Genomic DNA, 27,349 nt, shown 5'->3' with positions numbered 1-27,349 from the left:
GAGAGACACAGACAGACAGAGACACACAGAGACACAGAGAGACACAGAGACAGACACACAGAGACACAGAGAGATACAGAGACAGACACACAGAGACACAGAGAGACACAGAGAGACAGACAGAGAGACACAGACAGACAGAGACACACAGAGACACAGAGACAGACACACAGAGAGACACACAGAGACACAGAGAGACAGACAGAGAGACACAGACAGACAGAGACACACAGAGACAGACAGACAGACAGAGTGACAAACAGAGACACACACACAAAGAGACAGAGAGAGAGACACAGAGAGACAGACAGAGAGACACAGAGACACAAGCGAGGTAAGTTGGTGCAGTGACGGTGGCTGCTACTGTACATTTAACTTCTTTTGCACCGTACGTAGATCGACAAACTCTTTCCTTTAGAGCTGCTTGTCGTTGTTGTGTTAGTTTGTCGTTGTTAGTTTGTTGTTGTTGTATTAGTTTGTTGTTGTTGTTGTGTTAGTTTGTTGTCTTTCCCCTGGACCTCCGATTAGCGCGGTTGGCTACGTATGGTGCGAAAGAAGTTCAACATACTACACTATACTATACACTACACTATAATATACACTACAATATACACTATACACTACACTATACAACTACTATACACTACACTATACACTACAATACACACCACTACACTATACACTACACTATAATACACACTACACTATACACACTACACTATACACTACAATACATACTACACTATACACTACACTATAATATACACTACAATATACACTATACAACTACTATACACTACACTATACACTACAATACACCACTACATTATACACTACACTATAATACACACTACACTATACACTACAATACATACTACACTATACACTACACTATACACTACTATACACTACACTTTACACTACAATACAACTGCACTATACACTACAATACACACTGCACTATATACTACAATACACACTACACTATAAACTACTATACACTACACTTTACACTACAATACAACTGCACTATACACTACAATACACACTACACTACTCGATACACTATACACACGAAACTGTACACTACACTAGACAGTACAATACACACTACACTATACACTACTATACACACTATACACTACAATACACACTACACTTTACAGTGAGGGAAAAAGTATTTGATCCCCTGCTGATTTTGTACGTTTGCCCACTGACAAATAAATGATCAGACTATAATTTTAATGGTAGGTTTATTTGAACAGTGATAGACAGAATAACAACAAAAAGATTCAGAAAAACGCATGTCAAAAATGTTATAAATTGATTTGTATTTTAATGAGGGAAATAAGTATTTGACCCCTCTGCAAAACATGACTTAGTACTTGGTGGCAAAACCCTTGTTGGCAATCACAGAGGTCAGACGTTTATTGTAGTTGGCCACCAGGTTTGCACACATCTCAGGAGGGATTTTGTTCTACTCCTCTTTGCAGATCTTCTCCAAGTCATTAAGGTTTCGAGGCTGACGTTTCGCAACTCGAACCTTCAGCTCCCTCCACAGATTTTCTATGGGATTAAGGTCTGGAGACTGGCTAGGCCACTCCAGGACCTTAATGTGCTTCTTCTTGAGCCACTCATTTGTTGCCTTGGCCGTGTGTTTTGGGTCATTGTCATGCTGGAATACCCATCCACGATCCATTTTCAATGCCCTGGCCGAGGGAAGGAGGTTCTCACCCAAAATTTGACGGTACATGGCCCCGTCCATCGTCCCTTTGATGCGGTGAAGTTGTCCTGTTCCCTTAGCAGAAAAACACCCCCAAAGCATAATGTTTCCACCTCGATATTTGATGGTGGGGATGGTGTTCTTGGGGTCATAGGCAGCATTCCTCCTCCTCCAAACACGGCGAGTTGAGTTGATGCCAAAGAGCTCCATTTTGGTCTCATCTGACCACAACACTTTCACCCAGTTGTCCTCTGAATCATTCAGATGTTCATTGGCAAACTTCAGACGGGCAAGTATATGTGCTTTCTTGAGCAGGGGGAGCTTGCGGGCGCTGCAGGATTTCAGTCCTTCACGGCGTAGTGAGTTACCAATTGTTTTCTTGGTGACTATGGTCCCAGCTGCCTTGAGATCATTGCCAAGATCCTCCCGTGTAGTTCTGGGCTGATTCCTCACCGTTCTCATGATCATTGCAACTCCACGAGGTGAGATCTTGCATGGAGCCCCAGGCCGAGGGAGATTGACAGTTCTGTTGTGTTTCTTCCATTTGCGAATAATCGCACCAACTGTTGTCACCTTCTCACCAAGCTGCTTGGCAATGGTCTTGTAGCCCATTCCAGCCTTGTGTAGGTCTACAATCTTGTCCCTGACATCCTTGGAGCGCTCTTTGGTCTTGGCCATGGTGGAGAGTTTGGAATCCGATTGATTGCTTCTGTGGACAGGTGCCTTTTATACAGGTAACAAGCTGAGATTAGGAGCACTCCCTTTAAGAGTGTGCTCCTAATCTCAGCTCGTTACCTGTATAAAAGACACCTGGGAGCCAGAAATCTTTCTGATTGAGAGGGGGTCAAATACTTATTTCTCTCATTAAAATGCAAATCAATTTATAACATTTTTGACATGCGTTTTTCTGGATTTTTTTATTGTTATTCTGTCTCTCACTGTTCAAATAAACCTACCATTAAAATTGTAGACTGATAATTTATTTGTCAATGGGCAAACGTACAAAATCAGCAGGGGATCAAATACTTTTTTCCCTCACTGTACAATATTCTATACACTATACACGACTATACACACTACACTATACACTACTTTATACACTACTATACACACTACACTATACACTACAATACACACTGCACTATACACACTACGCTTCCCACACTACATTATACACTACTATACACACTTCACTATACACTACTCTATACACTATACACTACTCTATACACTATACACACTACCATACACACGACATTATCCACTACACTATACACTACTATACACTACACCACTATACTAAATTGAAAAGTAATTTATTTACGGCGGCTTCTTGTTGTTGCCGTTGTGTTAGTTTGTGTTGTCCTTCCCCCGCCTCTTCGATTAGCGCGGTTGGCTACGTACGGTGCGAAAAAGAAGCTCAACTTCGTGCACGCGGCACATCAACAACAACAACAACGTCGACTTTCTTTCTCAACGTTAGATGGAGTCGCGCTTTCATTTCCCATTCATCAAACAAGAGCGTGAAGAAGACCCCAGCGCTGGGACGTGGTTGGACCCGGCGATGGGACGTGAAGACGCTCGCGCCGGTGAGATCCCTCGAAAACATCTCCCAAGGACATCTCCCGACAGCCGCATTCGAAATCGCCGTCCGTACGGCGGAAGTTCTTGTTTCGTTTTTGGTGCGGCGGGGGGAGTTCTTCGGCAAACGTTTCAACACGTTGGGGGGCTTAGATCGCTGTGAGTGTAAATGTGCCGTAGAACCTCCAACCACCCGGCAGGTTGGGTCTCGGACAGTCAACCCCGCTGGTTTTCCGCGTTGTCGATCTCGAACGTTCGGCACCTCGATGTCGTCCACCTCCGGTCGTCGATCAGTCCCCGAGTGAGCGCCCCGACCGCTTGGCCTCGCTCCCCCTGATGTACTCGCCCCGCGCCTACCGGACAGTGGGCCCCCCAGTGAATTGTCACGCGTGTGCTGACGGTGCCTTCCGGCCACCCGTTTTCAACCATCTCAGCTCGCCCTTCCGGAAAATTTCTCTTGCACGCAGCCTCCGACGCAAGGATGTCCAACATCCGTGGCGAGAGTGAGCGAGACAGTGGACAGCTTCGGGAGGGGCGGGCTCGTGAATATCTCGCCAACGTCGGCGGGTTTGTTGTTGCCATTGTCGTCGTTGTCGTCCACTGGAGCATCCATTTTAGCGTGACCCCAACAAATTCTTTGGGTCTTTCGGTAAAGTCATGTAGAAATAGGTTTAAAGAAAATAACAAAAAATAACAAAGAAACTACGACGTTTCGATCGCAACGCCAGCGTTCGTCATCAGGAACGATGTTATTTTCTTTGAACCTATCTATGTCACTTTACCGAAAGACCCAAAGAATATGAATTCCTGCAGTCACGAAGGCTTTGAGTCAAGATTTGCCCCAAACAAGTTTGTATTGCCAAATGTCAATGCAATAAAACGTTTTTAAATCTCAGTGGTGAATTAAGCTAAATAAGCTCGTGCAGAGAAAAAAAATGTACGGGGATGTTTTATAGCGCGCCAACTGTGTGCGTGCGTGTGTGTCGGGTGGTGTTGGATTTCACGTCGCGTTTATATTTACGCGATCTAACCCCACAGCCAAACAACCTTTATTACGAATCGTCTGTTAGAGTTGATTGTTAATGGATGTGTGTTGGAGCAGTCACGAAGCAAGAAGACGAAGGGAGTCTGGGCACCGAGAGGCTGAGGATTGTGGTGAAAACTGAAGTGGAGCAAGACGGTAAGAGGCCTGCCTACGCATGAAGTTACCCCGCGTCAAACTCGCGCAATAAATCAGGAATTCTAAGAGCATGAGGACAAACACGTCCTTAGCAGGCCAGCTTGGCAGTCTGATTATTGTCTACTGATTGTTGTGTTCAGTTTGTTGTCCTTCCCCCGCACGTCCGATTAGCACGGTTGGCTAAGTACGGTGTGAAATAAGCTGAACATGCATACAATTTACTTGCCATAAAAGACAGTGGTGCATTGTCTGAATCGCAGCTCCAGATCCGAACCGTTTTAAAGTGGAAGAATCCAGTGGCTGGCCAGAGGAGACCCGGAATTCCCTCGAATGTTTGGTCACTGCAGACCAGAACTTCATTGAGGTGGAGTTGTCAGAAGAGGACTTTGGTGGAGGTGAGTCCCAGATCACCACACCTCTCTTCCCGTCCAGCTCCTTTACGAAGGTCTGATGGGTCAATTAGTCGGTGCCATGGTGGCTAGGAGGTGTTGACTACCTCCCCTGGTATACAGGTCGTGGGTTCGATCCCGACCCTGACGATGCCTGCTGCTGTATATTTGGAGCTTGCGTGTCATCATCACGGTGGCTAGGAGATGTTAACTACCTCGCCTGGTGTACAGCTGCTGTATATTTGGAGCTTGCGTGTCATCATCACGGTGGCTAGGAGATGTTAACTACCTCGCCTGGTGTACAGGAGGTCGTGGGTTCGATCCCGACCCTGACGCCAATTCTTTACTAGTACAGCACACCGGTGTGTTGGAGAGTAAACCCACAACATTTACATTTAGAAAAAAATTGGCATGCTTTGTTTACGTGACAAACCTTACCAATTGGCTTTGTCGGGTGTTGGCGGGTTTAACGACACATTTTGATTTCCACAATCTAACACAAAAAACTCTCATGGATATTGGTCGCGAAAGCTTACGTGTCAAACATATCCAAATGTTATAAACTATCCCAGAAACAACTTCTATTTTCATCGCCAAAACACTGATCATGTTCCAACACCCATTATGTCTATTGATTCCAGTTGGATTGATCAAAATAAACAAGTTATTAACACTCGTAATAATAACAAAGTAACTCGCCACAAAGTGCAATGCTATCTTATAATTAGATTTCCCGTGCCAAAACGGCAAACTCAATCTAACACAACTCAAAAAACAAGTGAACATCTTGGGCCTGCAATGGCGATCAGAAAAACGCTCCACGTCACAAAACCGCTTCTCAATTCCTCTGTTCATGGGATTGACATTCAAGTAATATAAATTTGACGCTTATATATTATTGGAGCTAATGTAACGCGCAGCTTACCAGCGCCGAATCCGCCCAAATCTAAATTGCGGGGAATGCTCGGGATCCAATCCCTGATCACCGTCGCATTCACTTAAACATTTATATATTTAAAAAAAAACACACCTGGCTACCCATAGCTCTGCAAATAGTGTCCTAGTTTCCCATGTGCTACAGAGTGCACAACTATACGTGTGAGCAATCACGGGTGAGCTCACACCGGATACACTAACATACTCTGGCACCCGTCGTTTTATCTTTCTTGCATCGGTTAGTCAAACTATGAATCTGCGTGTTTCTTCTTAAACGCGCAGATGATGAAGCAAAAGAAACGGGACTGCTGTGCGAGGAGTGCGGGAAGGGCAGACGCTTCAACGCAAAGACAGACGAAGCAGCGGAACGCACCACCAGCACCACCAGCACCACCACCACCACCACCAGCACCACCAGCACCACCAGCACCACCAGCAACAAGACTCCGCGAGCCTGCAAGCGGTGCGGGAAGGCCCTTGGAATCTCCGCGTCGCGCGCGACGGCCGCCGGCGACAGGAAGAAGCCGCACGCGTGCGCGGAGTGTGGGAAGGCGTTCGCGACGCGCTCCTATTTAAAAGCGCACTCCGTTTCGCACACCGGCGAGAAGCCGCACGTGTGCAAGGAGTGCGGCAAGGGCTTCGTGCGTCTTTTCGATTTGGAGAGGCACGCGATAACGCACACCCTTGAGAAGCCGCACGTGTGCGAGGAGTGCGGCAGGGGCTTCGCGCAACGTGCCAAATTGGAGCTGCACGCGAGGTCGCACACCGGCGAGAAGCCTCACGTTTGCACGGAGTGCGGGAAGGGCTTCGCGATACGTTACAGCTTAGAGGCGCACATCCGGTCGCACACGGGCGAGAAGCCGCACGCGTGCGCGGAGTGCGGCAAGGGCTTCGCGCAGCGTTCCGATTTGAAGGCGCACGCGAGGACCCACACGGGCGAGAGGCCGCACGCGTGCGCGGAGTGCGGCAAGGGCTTCGGGCTCCGCTCCACGTTGAAGGTGCACGCGAGGACGCACACGGGCGAGAGGCCGCACGCGTGCGCGGAGTGCGGCAGGGGCTTCGCGCAGCGGTCCACCTTGGAGGCGCACGTCAGGACGCACACGGGCGAGAAGCCGCACGCTTGCGAGGAGTGCGGCAGGGGCTTCGCCCAGCGTTCCGATTTGAAGGCGCACGTCAGGACCCACACGGGCGAGAGGCCGCACGCGTGCAAAGAGTGCGGCAAGGGCTTCGCGCAGCGTTCCCAATTGGAGGCGCACGCGAGGACGCACACGGGCGAGAGGCCGCACGTGTGCGAGGAGTGCGGCAAGGGCTTCGCGCTGCGGTCCACGCTCAGGCTGCACGTGAGGACGCACACGGGCGAGAGGCCGCACGTGTGCCAGGAGTGCGGCAGGGGCTTTGCCCAGCGCTACACCTTGAAGACCCACTACAGGACGCACAGTGGAGAGTGGCCTCACGCGTGCAACGGGTGCGGGAAGGGCTTCGCGCAACGCTCTGACTTGGAGAAACACAAGAACACGCTGGTGAGAAGCCGCATGTGTGCGGGGAGTGTGGGAAGGGGTTTTCTCAGCGCTCAAAACGTAGGGAAATCGTAGGAGCACGCTGGCAGGATGCCGCACGTGTGTAAGGGGTGTGGGAAAAGTTTTTTTTTTTTTTACAATGTTCATAACAATTAATAGATCCACATCCTTTGCAAATTGGATGCAATGGTCGATCAAAAAATCAGGAGGTGCGGGACCAGAGTTCAAAGTTCTTCATGCGTCAGTGTTCTGTCCTCGTGCAGCGCGACTATACAGACGGTTAATCACCGTCCCAACAATGTGCGTTCAAGACAAAATTACCTTCTGCACTTCCTTGTATTCATTGAAACAACCGTTGAAAAGTTACATTCGAAGCGGCAAATACATCCAGTATGAGTCGACAACGGTGCGAAACTGAAAGAAAGGAACTTCAATGCAGCGTTCTTTACGCGTGTAGATTGACACAACAATCCCACAATGTGCAATGTATACGTAGGCGGTGTGAGCTCGCCTGTAATTAATCACGCGTATCGTTGTGCACCTTGCTAATTTGCTACGGAGAGCCAGGTGCAGTTTTTAAAACGAATAATATAAGAAGGCAATGATGAGCAGAGATAGGACCCCGAGCATCACGTGCCCAGCAGAGTTCTGAGCGATTGAGCTGCGGTGTTGTGACGTGGAAGGTGATAGGCGGTGCCATGGGGGGGGAACCAATTTCGATTGGCTGTTCCCCTTATGGCGTTTATAGCCACCACAATGGCCAGTGGGGGCTCTGGGTGGGTGCAAGGAGCTAGTAACCCCCCCCCCCCCACCTTCAATTTAATTACCATTATACTACGTGGAAAAAAAAATCTAAGCTTGTGCCAGAGGCTCTGGGGGGGGGGGGGGGGGGGGGGAATAGGCATCTATGATATCTTCTGGACATTCCTCCAGAAATGGCAAAAAGCTACTGCGAGTGGCCACGTGGAATGTTCAAATTCTCACTGCGGAGGAGAGACTGAAACTCCTCTCTCGGGAGCTGAAACGGTACCGCCTGGATCTCTGGAATTTAGGAGGTCCAGTAGACCGGCTCTAGTTCCAGTCACCATGAGGGGTGGACAGTCCTCCACTCGGGGCAAGAGACCGCTAAACAACAGGGAGTGGCTCTTCTTCTGAACAAAATAATGAACGGGGTGTGAGAGCGTTGCGTTAAGGTGTGGGAAGCTGTAGGCCCCAGGCTACTGTGGGCTCGCCTCCCCATCAACAGGAGGCAAGGAGTGGTGGTGGTTGCTTACACCCCACCGAAGTTAAATATCAGTGGAGGGAGTGAGGTGCCTTCTATGACCTCCTGTCACAGGTGCTAGCTAAAGTGGCCCCTCGGGACAGAGTCATCCTGTTGGGTGATTTTAATGCCCGAGTTGGTCGTGATGCTGGCACCTGGTCTGGAGTGATTGGAAGGCATGGGCCAGATCAGCTTGATAACAATGGTAGATTGCTAGACTTCTGTGCAACCCATGAGCTTATAATTACCAACACGCTGTTCCGGCATCGGCGCATCCACGCAACATCATGGATGTGTTGCACACTCGAAATGAAGGACATGGGCAAGTGCTCCAAATCGAGGGCAAGCACATTTATTGTGGTTAATCTGTAATTTTGTGAAGAACATCACCGTCACTCTGTAAAATGCACCAACACGTGTGTCACACAGCATTTCTTCCGAGTCGCCATTAATCATGTGGCGGGTTTACAAGCGCGGTTAATCATTAACCCTGCCAGCCACCTACAGGCCCAACTCAGTCATCACATGCTGCTGTACACACACGCACTAATGGACCGCACAGCACATCAGGACGTTCATAGAACCACGCTTTTACTCCCTTGCTGCACAAGGATATAATTAAAAGAGTGGTCCCTTCCTAATGTGCCACAGATGCATGCCGGGTCCAAGCAAAAACATCTGCCAGACTATATAGTGATGGAACAGCAGATGCAGGCCCATGTCCTTGACATCATGGCCTACCATGGAGCTGATTTGCCCACTAACCATTGGCTTGTCATCTTTAAGATGCACCTGCCATGATTCCACTACGGTGGTGGGTGTCCATCTTGGACCCCATTCAAACCCACAGTGGCCTGGCCTCAGCTAGCTGATGAAAGTTGCAAGTAAGAATTTAATCATCGCATGCACCTGGGGTTGGCATCCCCCCCTCCTGATGTCGAGGGTAAATAGGCAAGATTTAGGACTGTGGCTCATGCAGCTGTAATGGCTGCTTTGGATACACGGTCCAAACCTGCCAAGAGACCCTGGCTGACAGAGGAGGCTGAGAAAAAGCAACAGGCCCATCCCCACCTTCTGCAGCATTCCACATCCGAGAATGAGGAGGCTTACTGCAGCCTTCGCTCGGAGGTTCGGAGAGTCGTACGGCGCTGCAAGGATGAGTAGTCATGGGTTGCTGAGGAGATGGAGTCTGCCTCAGCAGCTCACGATTACAAATCACTTTAATTTCATCAAAAAAGTAACTTGCAGTGCCACACCTATCACCATTCTAAGGGGAAAGAATGGTGATGTGATCTCTAAACCCCAGGAACAAGTTTGAAGATTTGCTGGGCATTTCTGTGAGGCTTTCGAGGGGAAATCCCTCAGCCCAGAAAATAATGAGGGAAAGTGGGGATAACCCTGCTGAGGCTGTGGTACCTCACATTGGATGTAGTCACCCTCTGTGAGTGGCTGGCTGAACTGCCATCTGTTGAGGAAGTATGGAAGGCGATCTAGGTTTGAGACCAAGAAAAGTGCTGGGCAGAGATGAAGAGATGATCTCCCAAGCGAACTGCTGAGGGTGGTTGGTTTTTATGTGCAGACTACCCTATACAACATAATAATAGTCTGGACCGCTGATCGGATTTCGTAGGATTGTAAGGATGCCCTGGTGGTCCCCCTCCTTTAAGAGGGTCCCCCTCTTTAAGAAGGGGGACCGCACAGACTGTAACAACTACAGGGGCATCTCCCTCCTCAGCATGCCAGGAAAGTTCCTTGGCAAGTATTATTCAACATCACCTTGCCAGGCATGCTGAGGAGAGGCTTGCGGAACCCCAGTGTGGTTTCAGGCCAGAGCAGTTCTCCACAGATGCCATATTTTCTATCTGTATGCTCCACTAGAGGTGTAGGGAATTCAAACAGGACCTACACCTCGTCAAGGCCTGTGATACCATTAATAGTCCTGAGCTCTGGGTTGTTCTTTGTGCTTTCTGAGTCCCTGACTCTGCTCACAATCAAGGACATTCATGATGGTGGGTGGGCCCGGGTAAAGCTATGTGGCCGGGAGTACGAGCCATTCCCTATTCACCTTGGGGTGTGGCACGGATGTCCTCTGGCACCTACATTATTTAACATATTTTTCGATCACGTAGTTCAAGAAGCTTTCCATGGCTGTACCGGATGAATTTTCATTTGGTACAGATACAATGGGAGGCTGATCGATGCTTGGGTGCAGTGTAGGGATGGCTCCCTATTGGTGAACCATGTTATGTATGCTGATAATTATAATCTGGTGTTTGCTGCTCACTCTCTGAAGGAGTTGGAGGCGCTGCTGCTGAACCTGTTTAACATCAGCCCCTCCAAAACCCTGCCTGGGTATTTTGAGTGGAGAGGTTTCCATACCTGGGTAGTGTGCTTATGACTAGCTCTGGTTTGACAGCAGAGGTCTCGCATTGAATCAATCAAGCAGTATATTTTCATCCGCTGTGTAATGCTGTGTGGAAGCTACCTGGTCTGTTGCTCCACATGAAGCTTCGGGTCTTCTCGGCCACAGTCATGCCCTCTCTTCCTTTTGTTTGCAAAACGTGGACCCCCCAAATGGAACATCTTCGCTTGTTAGAAACATTCAGGCTTTCATGCTTACGATCCATCCTGGATTTAACCAGGCTGGATTGTGTGAGGAGCTTAGAAATCCTCTAAAGATCTGGGCACAGTCCTATCGGTGAGCTGCTCTGGCAGGCAAGGCTGCGATGGCTGGGTCATGTAACCCGCATCCCCAGCCACCGCATGCCCGAACAGCTTTTGTTAAGCTAGATAGAGGGGACTAAACGGACGCGGCTTGAAAAGAGATGGAATGATGTGGTACGAGAGGATTCGGAGCTGAGTGGACTTGCCAATAACTGGTACCAGCGGTGTCAAGATCGGTCTATGTGGAGGAGGCTCCTGAAGGATGCTCCTGGGCAGTTGGAGGCAGTCGCCCTCCAGCAGCAACGGAGGGCAGAAGAGTGATGCTCACAACAACGAGCAGAGCGCCGGGCGGCTAAAACGCAGTACATTGGCATAGTAGAGGGCACAGGTGGTGTATCGGCCAGTCATCTCAGTCAACCCATGGCATCTGCTGGGTCTGTTCCGTGACCTCCTGCCAGCGGGCATTTGAAACTTAACGTGGCATTAACGTGCCACTTGGTAGCTAATGGCGGTTGTTGTTGTGTCTGGTCATCATTGCAGGCACGCAAATGCACTTGGGAAAAATTGTCTCGGCCTCGCTGTGCGCTGCGTTGCACCACTATCCGAGTAGATAACCTCGCATTCAATAAACCTTCAGAGCCAGCGTGAACATCCGACTCCAAACGTATTTAATGAATTGAACACAGCACAAATACAGCATCTGTTAATACTTGGAAATATCAATACAATGAATGAACACTACAGCATCATAACATTATCTTAGATAACATGAATCTCAACAATAGATCATGGATGGACCAGGCACCTACATTAGTAATGAATAGCTATACAAGAAAATAAGCTACTGTGTTAAGGGCACATCGTGTGATCACCATGCTGCAGCCTAAATGTACAGCACTACACATAACACTGAACTGTGGATGAGATATTTCGTCATCCTTGCTCTAAAGATCGCAATAAGGTTACATGGTTACAAGTCTGACTCGACTTATTCAATTACAAGTAACATTCATAATAAGGCAAGTGGCAGGCTTCGTTGTTAACTAGGCCTTATTTATCATAACAATTTAATGGCATTACAAAGGCATTTACAGCATTATAACGGTAATTCTAACATTATAACAGCATTCCCAGCATTGTAAGAATATAAACAGACTTACAGACAATGCTTCTTAAAGTCCCACAATGGACAGTTACAGCTGTACTCTTTGGTTCTATTCGGTAAAGTCACGTAGGTAAAAAACAAAACAACAAAAAATCACGACGTTTCGGCCACAACACAAGTGGCCTTCATCAGGTGAAGGGACAAACTGTCCAGAGGACAGCGTTGGAGTGAAGAAAGCCAAGCGCAGGTCGCCTCCTTTAAGCTGTGAGGGGGTAAACAGAAAACGCCTTGACAAAGGAATAAGCATAAAATGTACTATTGTGAAAGCTTGGACATTACTCCACCGTGAGAGTTTGGAATGCCACTACTTGAATAAATATACGGTACTAGAGTATGAATCCTTGCAGTCACGAAAGCTTCAAATCTAGTTACAGCTGTCTTCACGGAGACGTTATTTGTGCCACCATTTTGTACTCTGTGCAATGACTGGCACCCTACCGCGTGGCTTAGAGGTCACGTGATCAAACTCAAACTCCAAACAGGAAATTCCTATTCTTGGTTCTTTCGGTAAAGTCACCACGTAGAAGGGAAACAGTAAAATAATACAAATATAAAACAATAAAATTACCATGACGTTTCGACCGCAACACGAGCAGTCATCGTCAGGTGTGAAAACCACGGCAAGGAAATTCCTGTGTACACACCACCTCCACGCCTGCCGTGAGGCAGAACAAGAACACTTTTGAAATACACCGTTGTTGCTGTTCCGCAAGCCTCTGTTGTGCTCAGCTGTTGTGCAGTCGCCCCCACTTCTCCGGAGGACAGAACACAAAGCGGAGTGTATATACTCCGAGGTTTGTTGTTGTCTATTTAGCCCACTGTCCCAACCTTGTTCGGATCCGCGGGAGGAGAGCGGCAGGGTGGTCCGGCTACATATACAACTTTACAACTAAGCCGCACAATGACTGCAGTAGTTCATATTCTTAGCTCTTTCGGTAAAGTCACGTTGAAGGGAAACAAAATAATAAAATATATATAAAACAATAAAAATTCTCACGACGTTTCAACCATAACACAAACGGTCGTCATCACGTTGAAGGGAAACAATAAAATAATAAAATATATAAAACAATAAAAATTCTCACGACGTTTCGACCATAACACAAACGGTCGTCATCACGATGAAGGGATGACCGTTTGTGTTATGGTCGAAACGTCGTGAGAATTTTTATTGTTTTATATATATATTTTATTATTTTATTGTTTCCCTTCAACGTGACTTTACAGAAAGAGCTAAAAATATTATTTACAATACTTTACTAAACTCGTAAATCACCAGACTGTATCTGTACAACACGGCAAACTTTTCGACAATTAAGACTCCTGATATTGCAGCGAATGCTAACCGAGGCCTCTTGTTGTCCCCATCTTCAACACGGGTGCAAGTGCACAGACTTGTGTCAGTAAGTCTCGAGGTGAAGACAGGGTGTCGGCGAGGCTGGCTGCAAAGAGAAGGCGCCACCAGCAAGACTGGGGGATCTTGGTTGGGGAAATTCCCCCGGAGAATCCACGGGGATAAAAGCAGGACGAGAAGGGATGTTTGGGGCCGGCGGAGAGGGATTCGGGCCGTCGTAGCTATCTTCACGTCGTAGCTGTCTGACTCGGTCGTACGATCTCCACGTCGGCATTATCCCATGACGACGTGGTCCTAAGCCACGTCACGTGCAATAAAATAAACCTCAAGTTCGAGTCATAGTTTAGTTCATAGTTCCATTTATTTGGTATAGCCCTGTGAGCCATTCGGCTCTTGAATCGGGTGCAACCGCAACAAACAAAAACACATCAATAAGAAAAACATCTTAAAGTGACTTTGTGTGACTGTGCAAACAGAAAATCCAGGAAAAAAACATCAAAATATTCCTGAAATAGCACCGTACACCAACGCTGTGTGCAAAAATCCCAGTGGGATGCAAGTCAAACAACAACAACAAGACAACTAAGAGTCCGGAGCCATTACACAAGTAGTCCTGCACACGGTGACGTCAATCACCGAAATCCTGTCTTGTTAGAGGCGTCTTGTGCTGGATCTTGTCGTTTGTAGTGTTGAGTCTTGTTAGAGGCGTCTTGTGCTGGATCTTGGCGTTTGCAGTGTTGGGTCTTGTTAGAGGCGTCTTGTGCTGGATCTTGGCGTTTGCAGTGTTGGGTCTTGTTAGAGGCGTCTTGTGCTGGATCTTGTCGTTTTATGGGCAGACAGCGGTGGAAGAGAGAGACACACATAGAGACACACGGAGAGACAGAGAGAAAGACAGAGAGAGACACACACACATAGAGACACACAGAGACACACATAGAGACACACGGAGAGAGAGAGAAAGACAGAGACACAGAGAGACAGAGACACAGAGAGACACACAGACACAGAGAGACAGACACAGAGAGACAGAGACCTGAAGAGAGAGAGAGAGAGCGAGAGACAGACACGGAGAGACACACGGGGAGAAAGAGACACAGAGACACACAGAGAGACAGACACACAGATAGAGACACACGGAGAGACAGAGAGAGACACATAGAGACACGGAGACAGAGAGAGACACATAGAGACACAGAGAGACACATAGAGACACGGAGACAGAGAGAGAGAGAGACAGAAGTTCTTCACAGTCAACACATTTCGCGTCGATTGTCTCACGTGCGAGATGGCCTCGTCCTTTGATCTCCCGTTCGCCAAACGAAAGGAGGAGGATGCTGAGGATCAGCAGCAGCATCATCAGCATCATCATCAGCAGTATCATCAGGAGCATCATCAGCAGCATCATCAGCACCAGCATCATCATCGTACCGGGTTCGGGGCGCGCTCTGACTTGGCCGTGAAACGCGAAGATGCTGACACCGCTGGTGAAGATCACTTTGAGAACACAAAACAATGAGCACACAGCACCATCATCATCACTATCATCACCATCATCATCACCATCATCACCACCATCATCATCACCATCATCATCACCATCATCATCTCCACTACCACCACCAAGCACCATCATCAGCTCCAGCACCATCACCATCAGCACCACCACCTCCACCATCAGCATCACCACCATCATCAGCACCACCATCATCAGCACCACCATCAGCACCACCACCATCAGCACCACCACCACCATCATCAGCACCATCAGCACCACCAGCACCACCACCACCATCAGCACCACCACCATCAGCACCACCACCACCATCAGCACCTCCACCACCATCAGCACCACCACCATCATCAGCAGCACCACCACCACCAAGTTTGAACCAAAATCTGCACGGCGAGAATCGTTGTTGTACCCCTCCCCCCCCATACCGTGGGGTAAGATTGCCTTCTGGTGAGGTTTGTCGCTTACACAAAACGTGACAATTTAACACGTAGGAGGCTTTTGCGGCCAATATCCATAATATCGTTTTTTAGGGTTAGATCTAACCCATAATACAGATTTTTAGGGTTAGATCTAACCCATAATACAGATTTTTAGGGTTAGATCTAACCCATAATATAGTTTTTTAGCGTTAGATCTAACCCATAATACAGGTTTTTAGGGTTAGATCTAACCCATAATATAGTTTATTAGGGTTAGATCTAACCCATAATATATTTTTTTAGGGTTAGATCTAACCCATAATACAGATTTTTAGGGTTAGATCTAACCCATAATATCGTTTTTTAGGGTTAGATCTAACCCATAATACAGATTTTTAGGGTTAGATCTAACCCATAATACAGATTTTTAGGGTTAGATCTAACCCATAATATAGTTTTTTAGCGTTAGATCTAACCCATAATACAGGTTTTTAGGGTTAGATCTAACCCATAATATAGTTTATTAGGGTTAGATCTAACCCATAATATATATTTTTTTAGGGTTAGATCTAACCCATAATACAGATTTTAGGGTTAGAGCTAACCCATAATATAGTTTTTTGAGGGTTAGATCTAACCCATAATACAGATTTTTAGGGTTAGATCTAACCCATAATATAGTTTTTTAGCGTTAGATCTAACCCATAATACAGGTTTTTAGGGTTAGATCTAACCCATAATATAGTTTATTAGGGTTAGATCTAACCCATAATATATTTTTTTAGGGTTAGATCTAACCCATAATACAGATTTTAGGGTTAGAGCTAACCCATAATATAGTTTTTTGAGGGTTAGATCTAACTCATAATGCAGTTTTTTGAGGGTTAGATCTAACCCATAATGCAGTTTTTTAGGGTTACATCTATCCCATAATACAGTTTTTTAGGGTTAGATCTAACCCATAATATAGTTTTTTGAGGGTTAGATCTAACCCATAATACAGTTTGTTAGGGTTACATCTATCCCATAATACAGTTTTTTAGGGTTAGATCTAACCCATAATACAGTTTTTTAGGGTTAGATCTAACCCATAATACAGTTTTTTTAGGGTTAGATCTAACCCATAATACAGTTTGTTAGGGTTAGATCTAACCCATAATACAGTTTTTTAGGGTTAGATCTAACCCATAATACAGTTTTTTGAGGGTTAGATCTAACCCATAATACAGTTTTTTAGGGTTACATCTATCCCATAATACAGTTTTTTAGGGTTAGATCTAACCCATAATATAGTTTTTTGAGGGTTAGATATAACCCATAATACAGTTTGTTAGGGTTACATCTATCCCATAATACAGTTTTTTAGGGTTAGATCTAACCCATAATACAGTTTTTTAGGGTTAGATCTAACCCATAATACAGTTTTTTAGGGTTAGATCTAACCCATAATACAGTTTGTTAGGGTTAGATCTAACCCATAATACAGTTTTTTAGGGTTAGATCTAACCCATAATACAGTTTTTTAGGGTTAGATCTAACCCATAATACAGTTTTTTAGGGTTAGATCTAACCCATAATACAGTTTTTTAGGGTTAGATCTAACCCATAATACAGTTTTTTAGGGTTAGATCTAACCCATAATACAGTTTTTTAGGGTTAGATCTAACCCATAATACAGTTTTTTAGGGTTAGATCTAACCCATAATACAGTTTTTTAGGGTTAGATCTAACCCATAATACAGTTTTTTAGGGTTAGATTTAACCCATAATACAGTTTTTTAGGGTTAGATCTAACCCATAATACAGTTTTTTAGGGTTAGATCTAACCCATAATACAGTTTGTTAGGGTTAGATCTAACCCATAATACAGGTTTCTTGGTAGTGTACCGGTTAGCGCTACGCTGCGCTACGAACTCCGGCTATGATCCGAGTTCAATTCCCGCTCACAGCCACCAAGACCGGTGACGATTATCCGAACTGGTTCTGGTTCTCCTCTAGGCTGACTCAGCCTCAAATGAGTACCTGGTGCGGTGTGTAAACATCGCCATTAGGGAGACAAAGGCGGCCGGGCGTGGGTGCTGGCCACCCGCCCCCTCGTGTGCCGTGCCGGCCTTCAAAGGAGCGACTCGCTAAACAGCACTTGCCCCAACAGTCTGTTACAGGCTACACGGGGAATCTTTGTCTTGTTGTGCAGGAGTGGTCGTGAAGCAAGAGGAAGACGAATGGATGAGTCTGCACGCCGAGACGCTGAGGATTGTCGTGAAAACGGAAGTCCAGGAGGATGGTAAGAGACCTACACCACAGGTGCAGTGAGACCCGAACTGAAGGCAAGATCTCAAGACATCTAAGAGTAGCACAGTCTGGTTTTCCTACAACGCCGCGTGTTGTTTTCACAACGCGATTGGATATGCAATGCGATGAATGTATTAGGGAACACGTTTTTACTTGTTATAACGTGGACGCAAATTGGATTTACAGGTGTGGAGGATCCATACTCTTTGGTTCTTTCGGTAAAGTCGCGTTGGTTAGAAAAGTAAATGAAACTAAAACAAATAAAAATTAAATCACGACGTTTCGGGGCGTTAGCAACACAAGCCCCCGTCATCAGGTGGGACCACCACAGCTAGAAACAACTGCTGGGAATGGGCAAGGGGGCTACAGTTAAACGTCGTGATTATTTTTTTAAATCTATTTTATTTATTTATTTTCTCTCCCTACGTGGCGACTTTACCGAAAGAACCAAAGAGTATGGATCCTTGCAGTCACGAAAACTTCACATCTAGAAGGTGTAGAGGGGTAATATGGAGACGTGACATCATGCACCCTGTCCAGTGCAATGACGTCATGTGACGTGACGTCATGCGCGCTTGGTGGGGCGATGGCGTCATGTCTCACCGGGGTACTTTAGGGGGGGACCCCGTGACGAAAGCGGGGTCGTTGTGGGAGCCCGGGATGGAGAGCGGTTGAAGAGACAGCCACGGGCAGAGGTCAGGGAGTCTGGAGAGAAGCCGGCTGTAGTCACAGCAGGTGCTGCTTTCCCCGGTCGGTCGGTGTTGGCTGAACCCCCGATCCGACTCGAGGGAGAGAGCCCTGGAGCTAGCCGTGCTAGGAACAGACAGGGTGAAGGTCCTCCTCTAGGACCCAGTGTGGGGCACCGATCCCTGGTGGAGTTTATTTAAACCCTTAATAAATAACCGGCGCAAGCCCTTAACCAAAGACCTGCCTCAGCATCGTCATTTGCGCCTTAACACAGGGACTCTTCTATTTACGAACGAGTTAGGTTCCAGAGGTCTGTTCGTAAGTCGATTTGTTCAACTTTACTCCTTTCGACTCCAAACACGTTGTACGACGTGTACGCTAAACAGGGAATGGCTAAGTTATATAATGTCCTGCAGATGTAGATGCCACTGGTTCTTAACGTTTCGCAGATATAGATGCCACTGGTTCTTCACATTCCGCATATGTAGATGCCACTGGTTCTTCATGTTCCGCAGATGTAGATGCTGCTGGTTCTTCACGTTCTGCAGATGTAGATGCCACTGGTTCTTCATGTTTTGCAGATGTAGATGCCACTGGTTCTTAACGTTCCGCAGATATAGATGCCACTGGTTTTTCACGTTCCGCAGATGTAGATGCCACTGGTTCTTCACGTTCTGCAGATGTAGATGCCACTGGTTCTTCACATTCCGCAGATGTAGATGCCACTGGTTCTTCACGTTCTGCAGATGTAGATGCAACTGGTTCTTCACGTTCTGCAGATGTAGATGCCACCACCACTGCCATGTATTGCACAGTGATTGAACTTATGACTCTCCGTCCGAACAGGCAACTGGACATACGGACCGGGTTTGTTCGTACCTCTTGGTAGAGGAGTCCCTTTATAACGCGATCGAGTGAACGGAACTATGTTGCTGCAAGTAGGAATAAGCCGGTGGTTGTAACGGCAGCCTCGGCGTAGCATCGTCATCGCACATGAGGCATTGGCGATGATGCTGGATGCTTCTCGACGCTTCCCACCATGCGCCTCGGTCTTTATTCAGTCCCCTGCGTTATGCATCTCGCGTGTTATCGCGGACTGTTGCTTTACCCCCTACATTGTATATGTGATTTAATCGCGATTTTTTTTCTTCCATAACGTGGTGTTCTTTAGGAACGCAACTACTACTATTACCCCGCTATGGGATCAGACAGATGGTGTAAGGGTTAAAGGGTTTAAATTTCGATTTAAAGCTTTCGTGACTGCAAGGATTCATCTTCCTCTAGACAGTCTCGTCCCTTCACCTGATGAAGGCCACTTGTGTTGTGGCCGAAACGTGAGAATTTTATTGTGTTATTTTATTTTATAAATTTATTATTTTATTCTCATTCTACGTGACTTTACCGAAAGAACCAAATAAGGTTAAAGGGTTTGTCGCCGACCATCTTGGCCGCGTGTCTTATCCCCCGTGACGCGCGCTGATAGCTTCCCTTCAGCGGCCGTGGGTGCGCCCCTTCCCCAATTACAGCTTCGGATCTGAAGACCGTTAAAGTGGAAGGAGGCAGCGAGAGGCCAGAGGAGACGACAGAGACCCGTGGGTGTTTGGTCACCGGAGACGAGAACTACATCAAGGTGGAGCTGTCGGCAGAGGACATTGGTGAAGGCGAGTCCATCGTTTTTCATTTCACTCCGCCCCGTCCAGAGACCCCTCTTATAGAGGTCACTGACTTGGTCCGTGACCTATTTTTTTATTTTTTTTTTGCCTTTGCTTAACCATCGAACATCGAGACAGGGCGGTCACCGCCTCGCGGGGCTTTGCGGATGCGCTTCCGCGGCCGTCTGGAATGACTCTTCGTTCCGACATGAGGAAGCCACAGCATTTACATTTCGGGTGCTGGGTTTACTCTCCAACACACAACGGGTTAGTGCCGTACCAGTAATGAATTGGCAAGTTTTGTTTGCGTGACAAACCTTTACTTATCGGCTTTGTTGGGTGGTGGCGGGTTTAACGACACATTTATTTTTTTATATTATCAGAGCATGTTCGTTTGCATGTTCACCACAAGTACCGTGTGGGGTTAATGCAGTAACTTGATTCCATGAAAAAGGTTTCTATTTGGTGTTTGAACATCTTAACACAACTCCGGTTACATTGCCAGAGAGGGCAAAACCTATAATTATCGTTTCATGCATTCATATTCACGCGGTTTAACCCCCAAAAAACCTCTGCAGTGGATAATGTTGGACGCGAAAGCCTACTTAAGCTAGTCTTCCACCGTTGGCGATCGGTGGCGTTTGTCACGGTACATTTTTTTCTGCATTTCCAGCTCCGGTTCTGAAGGCCGTTAAGGTGGAAGGAGGAACCAGCGAGCGGCCGAAGGTGACGGCGGAGTCCCGCCGGTGTTCTGTCACCGAGGACAAGAACTTCATCGAGGTAGAGTTGTCGGAGGAGGACGTCGGTGAAGGTGAGCCGCGTTTTATCCGCAACTCTCTCGCCGTTCAGCCCCCCCCCCCCTTTTACACAGGCCGGTTGGTCCCCCCCCCCACCCTCCCCACCCGCCCCACCCACATCCTCACTTGTTGGCGATCGTACGTTACACAGTAGACTCTCGATTATCTGCGGTGCGGTTAATCCCATTTGCAGATTAACCGCGCACATGAGATTTTGACGTACATTAACAACTCACGGATTTTCCCTTCGGCCCAAATAAATAATCTAAAAAACAGTTATGCACCAATCTTATTCTTGGAATTTTTTTTATTCAGGTTAAACCGAACAAATATGTTGCTCCGGTTAATCCGAAATCCACGCGGTCGCCTCTGCAGTTCAGTAGTTGCCATATCTTTACAACAGTGGGTGGGGCGGAGTTTGATGGATGCTGATTGGGCGTGGCTCTGCTGCTGTCATTCACTCAGTGGGCCGAGTCTTCTGCGTGGGAGCAGAAAAGTGTCATCATCACTGAGCTCGCGCATCATCGATCGTTTCGTTTTTGTATGGACTTTGGCAATAAAACAAAAGCAATACATTCAATCTTGATTTGAAGCTTTACATCACTGCAGGAATCCACACTCTTTGGTTCTTTCGAATTGCTGGATTCTTTTTTTTATGCCTTAGGACGACCGTTTGTGTTGCCATCGGAACGTCGTGATATATTATTTTTTTTAAATTTAATTTAATTTTTCTACCTGCGTACCTTTACCGAAAGAACCAAAGAGTATAGCAATACATTCATTACGGATTTTTATTTTTATTTTGCCAATTAACAAACTCACTTTTCTTAACTTATACATAATTAACACCTAATATTAGTGGCTTTGGCATGGGCCATCCGCCAGGGAAATTACGGACGGTGAACCAGAGCTTGAGGATCAGATGACCTTCGTAGCAACGGTCAGGACCACAATGCCAGTTCCCCAGGATTGTAAATTGCCCCCAGCGAGTAGAAGAGTGACTGCATCGATCATAACACGAGACTGGGGCATCTTGCTCATCATTGTCCCGTGGAAACCAACAATGCATACACTGCTAACGCCGTGGAAATTATCACTTTATCTTCCTTGCGTCTGTTAAGCGAACCCTGAATGGTTGTTCTTCTTCTTCTTCGTTCAGCAAATCACGACGCAAAGGAAACGGAACTCCCGTGCGAGGAGTGCGGGAGGGGCGGACGCTTCGATGCACAGACGGACAGAGCGACGGAACGCAGCAGCGGCGGCAGCACCAAGACCCCTCGAGCCTGCAAGCGGTGCGGGAAGTCACTCGGAACCGGTGCGCCGTCACGCACGAGAGTCGCCGGCGACAGGAAGAAGCCGCACGCGTGCAAGGAGTGCGGGAAAGGCTTCACGCGTCTCTCCAACCTGGAGAGGCACGCGACGACGCACTCCCTTGACAGACCGCACGCGTGCAAGGAGTGCGGGAAGGCTTTCGCGCAGCGTTGCACGCTGGAGGTGCACGCGAGGTCGCACACCGGCGAGAAGCCGCACGTCTGCGTCGAGTGCGGCAAGGGCTTCGCGGCGCGCCACATTTTGGAGGCGCACGCGAGGTCGCACACCGGCGAGAGGCCGCACGCGTGCGCGGAGTGCGGCAAGGGCTTCGCGCAAAGCTCCACGTTGAAGGTGCACCTCAGGACGCACACGGGCGAGAAGCCGCACGCGTGCCAGGAGTGCGGCAAGGGCTTCGGGCAGAGCTCCGATTTGAAGGCGCACGTCAGGACGCACACGGGCGAGAAGCCGCACGTGTGCAAGGAGTGCGGCAAGGGCTTCGGACTGGGCTCCACGTTGAAGGCGCACGCGAGGACGCACACGGGCGAGAGGCCGCACGTGTGCAAGGAGTGCGGCAAGGGCTTCGCGCAGCGGTCCACTCTTGAGGCGCACGGCAGGACGCACAGCGGCGAGAAGCCGCACGTGTGCCAGGAGTGCGGCAAGGGCTTTTCCCAGCGCTACACCTTGAAGATACACTCCAGGACGCACACCGGCGAGTGGCCCCACGTGTGCCAGGAGTGCGGCAAGGGATTCGCGCGACGCTCTGACCTGGAGAAACACAGGAGCACGCCGGTGAGAAGCCGCATGTGCGCCGGGAGTGTTGGGATCGTTTTTCTCAACGTCATACTGTGACGGCAAAATTCCAGGACACACGCAGCACTCGACTTAACCCTTCCCCCCCCCCATTCCGAGACGTCTGCTCGTAGTCAGGGTTGGCGTTGATTTTACTTAGAGAGAGGCGTAGTAGCGGTGGCGCCGTTGTTTTTTTTATAGAGACGTCCTTACTCACCGCAGAGAACCGTAGCGACACGACCGCCGCCGCCACTCTACGATGGCCGGCGCCAAAACTGTGCCACGCTCCTTCCCCGCACGGCCTTGTGAGAGCCTCGGTGTACCAATAAAGTTACTTCAGTATATTTTTCGGGTGTCGCTTTGACTATGTACACGTACGTCATCGGAATGGAATCGGGGGGGGAAAAAAATCGATGGCGTACACACGTACGTACACGTGTGTACGTCATCGCCAACGGGGGTGGGGAGGCACACACATTACACACACACATGGGTAAGAAGCGGCACGTGCGTGCTAGGAGTGTGGGATAAGGGTTTTTTTTTTAATCAACAGTCAACACTTTCCGAACACACCTGAAAACGCAGACCGGGCGGGGGGAGTTGTGACCCGTTGACGCGTCCACACATCCGGTCCCGTGCCCGCGAGATCCGTTTGGGAGACCAGCGCGCGCGCGTTTTGGGGGACTTGCTCCCGTCGAGCATTGCGAGGCAGCGCGAGGCGAGAATCGGCAAGCGAAGGAAACGGAGCTCCCGTGAAGGGGCTTTTTGTCGCTTTGGGAAGCAAGCAAAAGATGTGTCGTGTGAAGACGACGTCACGAGTGTTGACGACGTCACGGGTGAAGACGACGTCGCGAGTCGAGGAGACGCGAGGCGCGGCGATAGATACATTGGGATAGAGCCACAGAGGGACACGCAGATAGATACGTAGATGGACTCGGGACATCCAACGTCGGATATGAGGACCTTTATTGTAGCACACCGAGTCGCACGCCTCCAGCCACCATTCCTCCCAGCCCCCTTCTCGACGCTCTCCTTGTATCCCTGCCCCCCTCCCTCTCGTCCCCCCTCTTCCTCCACCAATCCCATCTCTCTGCCACCCACCCAACCGACTCCCCGCTGTCTCCTCCCCCATATTCCACTTTCCCCGACCCCGAGGTGTAATCAAGTGCGAGGATAATATGCAAAGTAAGAATAGATCCTCATCCGGGGAAGGAAACCCGTGAGCCATCCTCGGCCCAGCATAGTTACCAACAAACCCCTTTGATGGCCAAGGAATTGGCATTTGTAACCACAACAACAACTGTGTAGGAGAACTGCAAGGAGAAAGTGATGAAGTGTACGCGTTGAGATGATTGCGAAGAGGTGGCTGAGGGACGCTGTAAAGAGGGACGGCAAAATGTTCCACGTTGACGTGATTGAAGACACTCGCCCTAAGTGGGGTGAGGGGGGCAACTTCGATTCGGAGGCGGGGCCGAGAGGGAATATACAGGGTGTTTTAAAAAGATGGACCCGATTTGAAATTGTTATATCTCTGCAACCACGAACCGCCCATGAATGAAACTGACCACTTGAAAGAGCGGGGCATAGAGTTTCAAATGATTACCGCGGGATGCCTCTCCCAGCGCACAAACAGCCCCTAGCCTCAGTCATTCGCAAGATCGCGACCCCGCAAAACGCCTCGTTTTGCGTTCTTCAGTTCGGCAAGACTGAATCCGTAATTGCGGTGCAGTGTGCGTTTCAATGGCGTTTTGGCATCGATCTGCCAATGTCAAAGAGCATTCGTCGTTGGTACCAACAATTTGAGGACACGGGCTGCTGTTGATGTAAGGGGAAGAGCACAGGGCAACCACGCACCTCAGAGGAAAACGTGAGAAGAGAGGCGTTTGGGACGAATTCAACTATCGTCTCGATGTCCGTACAGCAGGTGGAGGGCACATCGAGCATTTATAAAATGGTTAGTAAAAGTTGATAGCTCATTAAACCGTTTGTAACTTTTTGTGTAATTGTAACATGTTGCCCTCGTGAAATATACTGCTTTGAAATTTGGTGAATCATTTTAAAACACCTTGTATAAGGGGAGCGAGGCCCATCAGTTGGGGCCCAACATGCTCCCGAGGTGGACGACTTCGGGGCTCACTGTTGGCGGAGCGACGAAGTGGAAACCGTCGGGGCTGACTGTTCGCGGAGCTGTATAACACGTTATTCTTTGGAAATTAAAGACTTCACCTTTTTAGAATGGACGTCTCCAAAGAGCATCTTTACGACTGCAATGTAGAATGATAATTTAGGAACGAACACGTCTCACGTCTATTATAAGTATCAACAATCGTAATGTAATGGGTTTTTTTGGGGGGGGTTAGGTCGCGTAAATGTATAAATGTGTCGTTAAAACCTGCCACCACCTGCCACAGCCAACTAGTAAGGGTTTTAACGACACATTTATATATTTATGCAATCTTAATCCCCCAAAAAACCTCTTATGGATGTTTTATCTTAATCCCCCAAAAAACCTCTTATGGATGTTTTATCTACGATAAGGTGCGTGTGTCATGAGAGGTGGGAAATCGCGTCATCTTTTGTGTGTGTGTGTGTGTATAGCAGGGGTGATGTAAGCCCATTGTCTCATCATACCTGTCAACACCTTATCAGTGTCCTGCCTTATTACAGACCAATTCAGACCTTACTGGTCACCCCGTGCCCCTTATAAATCTCAACGTTCAGCCTACAAAGTCCCATCACAAGGAGAGAAACAAACACATAGTAGGCCTCGGCAAGGTAAACTAAAAGGTAAAATAAACGTGCCTACCTTTACCCTACCTTTTACCTTACCACAATACAATCACTCTACCCTACCTTTTACCCTTCAGCAGGTAAGGTAAAAGGTTAAAAGCAACGAGCCTAACTTTACCCAACCTTTTACCCTTACCCCATACAAATTACCCGATTACAGAGTAATTACTGGGGTACTACACATGAAAAAGGTTTATAACAGGTAAATGCTAGGTAGAGCGCTTTATTCATATAGAATACTCTCAATTATTCCAATTTACACGCTTTCTTTTAACTCCGTCTGTTGTTGATGTATCCTAAAATCTTGTAACTGAATTTAAACCCACTTCACAATGTGGTTTCGACTGCAAACTTGGTATACGTATGTCATACTGATGACTACTATATTTTATCATTAAAAATAAAATAAAAATCTTTTAAAACATTTTTTATATGTTATGTTTCGGCTTGGGTCTAATTATCCACGGTCAACTGACGTTAGCTGTAATTGGCCACGGCCCCTTACGTTGTGGCGAGCTTCGGGGCCACTTCCTGGAGTCATGGAGTTCTGAGATTACTCGGAGATTTCATAAAAGCGTGTTTAAAAAAAAGTTTTGTTTAAAATATTACTTATTAAATGGAGGCCACGGACTGCGCCACGCAGCTTTTAGCGGTAAACAAGGCACTGTATTTACCGGGTAACACTTCGCGCTACCTTTACCCTACCGGGTAATTCTTCCGCGCTACCTTTACCCTACCCTTTACCTTACCCCTTGGCATGTCGACACCTTTACCCTTTTACCTTTACCCTTTTACCTGGCAAAAAGGTAAATTACCTTACCTTGCCGAGGCCTACGCATACACAATATTTTTTGCCAGTATTGAAACGGCTGCACGCACGTATGGACTTGAAAATAAAATTTCCCTGTACTAGAATACGGTTAAACCCAATAGGTTGACAGGTATGTCTCACGATTTCTAGAAAGTGGCGTATTTTGGTTTCTCCTTCAACCACGACGACCCCTGTGTGGAGGCATATGTGAATTTGCCCTGTAATAAACAATAACCTATACAGTCAATCCGTTTTCTGCTTTGTATGTATTTGGTTTTCCCTGATATTCCGGGCTCGTGCATGGCTGATCGGCCCTTCGTAATGACTTTGTCACCGTAGTTCTTGGGGTCCAGGCGCTATCGTCGGTCCTGAAGAAAGAAAATTCTGGGTTAGGTCGAGACGAGCGCACGGGCGGCAGCGGTGTGTTTTGTGTGCATGGCTGGTTTGTTGACTCGGGGAAGGCAGGGTTTCAGCCTCGACAAGGTGAACAAACCATACTCTTTGGTTTTTTCGGTAAA

The 27,349-nt window shown here is 47.8% G+C and overlaps 1 pseudogene; it reads left to right on the top strand.

The window, feature by feature from the left end:
• The first annotated feature begins 195 nt into the window (after positions 1-195).
• LOC116956670 (uncharacterized) lies at positions 196-27,078 on the top strand (annotated as a pseudogene).
• The last annotated feature ends 271 nt before the right edge of the window (positions 27,079-27,349 follow it).

This window comes from Petromyzon marinus, chromosome 66 (genome assembly GCF_048934315.1).
Source record: "Petromyzon marinus isolate PM22_M1 ecotype Great Lakes invasive population chromosome 66, UKy_Petmar_22M1.pri1.0, whole genome shotgun sequence".
Lineage (NCBI taxonomy): Eukaryota > Metazoa > Chordata > Hyperoartia > Petromyzontiformes > Petromyzontidae > Petromyzon > Petromyzon marinus.
Note: the sequence above shows the minus strand (reverse complement) of the source record. Positions and strands in the feature narration are given on the sequence as shown.